We start from the raw sequence: 3,319 nt of genomic DNA on the forward strand, positions 1-3,319 counted from the left end.
CACACGGTTCAACGATAACTGAATGCATTTTGGTTGAGTAACGAATTTCTAAATATTACCTTAGAGTCATGCGCAGTGGATGAAGCTTTTTTCCGAAAAGCCTCATCAATGAAAGCTATGATTTTGTATTGTTGTTTAACATGCTGTGCGGAGTAGGATTCTAATTTTGTTTTTTTTTGTGTGTTTTGGAGTGGATGGATATATTGAAATTAACATGTTCGAAGCTGTTGCAGTTACAGATATTTGGAAGAAGTTTGTGGAAAGTTTATTCATTTCAATTCGAAGAAATTTTAATTTTTATGTTATGTGTGTTTCATGGGTTTTTGAAATTGAAACAACTACATCTGCATCCACTATGCAAATGACTGCTTTTTGGTGTTCAATGTTTTAATTGGTTACGTTTCTTTTGAAGTAGTGAGGGCCCGAAAATTAGCCACCGAAAATTTGCAATGAATATGTTAAGGAAATTGTTCATGCAACCGTTTGACAAATCGCTCGACAGCGGTTTTGAGGGTGTTCTGATTTTTGTTTTTTATATGCCACTTTAATTGCTTTTGTCACAAGGGCTTAATTGGAAGATTATTCAGATCGCTTCGTAAAAAGCAACTTCACCTTGTGCAAATTTAAGACCTTGGACAGTATTTGACACTGGGACACTGCAATATCTGTGATATGAAAAAACTGAATTTCAAAAACCCCTGAAACCCCGTGCTTCCACCTGCGTAATAAAACACATACTAGGCAAGACAACCTTAATCTATTTTGAAATTTTTTAGGGAATGTCAGATTTTTCGATGCTAAAATGCATGAAAGTTCGAAGATGAGTGCTAACGCACGGGTATATTCCCATAAGAAATGTTGTATCGTCGCTTAATAACATGAGTAAAACTCAACAGATTAAAAAAAATCGAAGAGCAATAATTCTTGAGGTTAAGTTCATAGATGAACTATAAAGTACCTCGCGATCTGAAATATATTTCCAACAGAATTTCTCTTTGGTCCGTTTATCATACGACAACTTGCTCGACAACTTGAGTAATTTTCAACGGATTTCCAAAAATTGTTTTCTTTTATGAGGACTGGAATACCTTGTGTTAAGTTACGTAAGGGAAAATACCGGAGTAATAATCTAGAATTTATTACGAAAAGAATTTTTGGTGTCGATGATAGAAAAAAAAACGTTTCAGCGAGTGTGAAGCTTACGGTCAGAGCGAAGCAAATGGGATAAATTCTCAGCAGATGTAGAACAATTCCAACGAGTGTAATTCATACAAGTTTCATTTTAATTCAAAAGATAAGCAAGAAATATGCCAGCGTACTTTAGCAGACAATAAGACTGAAGCATCGTTTGTTTGAAAATGTAGGAATAAGTTTACTTTGTTTATTCTGAAAATTTGTTTTGAATAAAATAAAATAAAGGAAATGGAAAAATGACAAAGCAAGAAAAAGAACTGTTTTTAGCAAGACCATTTTATGATATTTTTCAAACAGATCTATTGAAAAATAAGTCAGTAAAGAGGCCTGACCTGCCCAAAAGGTGGGTCATAGTAACTATTATATGAATAAATTCCATAATCTGTTACTCTTTTTGTTTATAACTAATTCTGGTTGTCGATACTACAAAAATCTTGTACTTCATTTATTTTAACATAAATTTTGTTATATAAGACAACTCTAGCAAAAACATATTGCTTCTTTTCGTCGGTGGCGCTAACAGGTGAATTGTAAGTTACAAAAAGTGTGTTAACAGTTCTTTATTTGATTTTATTTTAATACAGTTCTTTCTAGGAAAATACCCGACTTTTTAGCCCCGTACGAAGTACGAAGGGGCTTATAGGATTACGATGCCGTGTGTAATTGATGGAATTCGAAGCAGACGGTGAGGGCAAAGTGTTTGCCTATGTTCATAGATGACGAATCCGCAATAAAAATTTGGTCCGTCTGTCCGTCTGTCCGTCACGTCGATAACTTGAGTAAATCAAATCCGATTTCAAAAATTTTTTTTCCTTGAAAGATAGTCAAAATAGTGAGGCTAAGTTCGAAGATGGGCATATTCGGGTCGGCCCTTCGTGAGTTAGGGCCACCTAAGTGATTTAAGGTCTTTTGGTGATATTTATGGCAAAATAAACGATAGAAATGTAAATGACACGGCAAATGATAGGTATTGTCAATACCAATCCAGGAAAAAAAAGTTTTTTAAAATTGGGTGAGTGGACCGTGAGATTTCATTCGTTTTTCGTAATTTTTGTGTCATTTGGAAGGTAATCGAAAGCCGAATAGAATGTTGTTGAAAAAAAAAATTAAATTTGGGTCCTCGGACTAAGGCCGCTACTAGGGCCCTATGCGTATTTTACATACAGCTCGAGTAAATTTCATCCGTTTTTCGTAATTTTTGTTTCATTTGAAAGATAATCGAACACCGAATAGAATGTTGTTGAAAAAAAAATTAAATTTGGGTCCTTGGACTAAGGCCGCTACTAGGGTCTTATGTGTGTTTTACATATAACTCGAGCAAATTTCATCCGTTTGTCGTAATTTTTGTTTCATTTGGAAGGTAATCAACGGCCGAATAGAATGTTGTTGAAAAAAAAATAAATTTGGGTCCTCGGACTAAGGCCGCTACTAGGGCCCTATGCGTATTTTACATACAACTCGAGTAAATTTCATCCGTTTTTCGTAATTTTTGCTTCATTTGAAAGATAATCGAACACCGAATAGAATGTTGTTGAAAAAAAAAATTAAATTTGGGTCCTCGGACTAAGGCCGCTACTAGGGCCCTATGTGTATTTTACATATAACTCGAGCAAATTTCATCCGTTTTCCGTATTTTTTGTTTCATTTGGAAGGTAATCAAAGGCCGAATAGAATGTAGTTGAAAAAAAAAATTAAATTTGGATCCTCGGACTGAGGCCGATACTAGGCCCTATGTGTATTTATACTCATAAAATTAAAATTTTAGGGCTATTTGAAATTTTTGTTTTATTTGAGAGGAACGTCGTACGGGGCTTCGTAATTGCGCTATGCGCAATTTCTAAGATGTACACATTTCATAATAATTTGACTTTAACTACTTTAACCGGCGCATAGGCTTACGGTCAAAGTAGGGTGACAGACGCACTAGGGTCACGTACGCAATAGATATACGGGTTTGTACGGGGCTCAGTCGCAGCAAACGCTCCGACTGTTCTGATGGCTCGTTTTAAATTGTTTTTTGCGTTTTAATCAAACCCTATTTATCAGTATTTATTGGTTTAGACTTTAAACAATGTAAAATTTTGAAACGGTACTGGATTGGCGAATTTCGTTTTTCTCGAATGTA

The sequence above is a fragment of the Bradysia coprophila genome, chromosome IV (genome assembly GCF_014529535.1).
Source record: "Bradysia coprophila strain Holo2 chromosome IV, BU_Bcop_v1, whole genome shotgun sequence".
NCBI classification, from domain to species: domain Eukaryota; kingdom Metazoa; phylum Arthropoda; class Insecta; order Diptera; family Sciaridae; genus Bradysia; species Bradysia coprophila.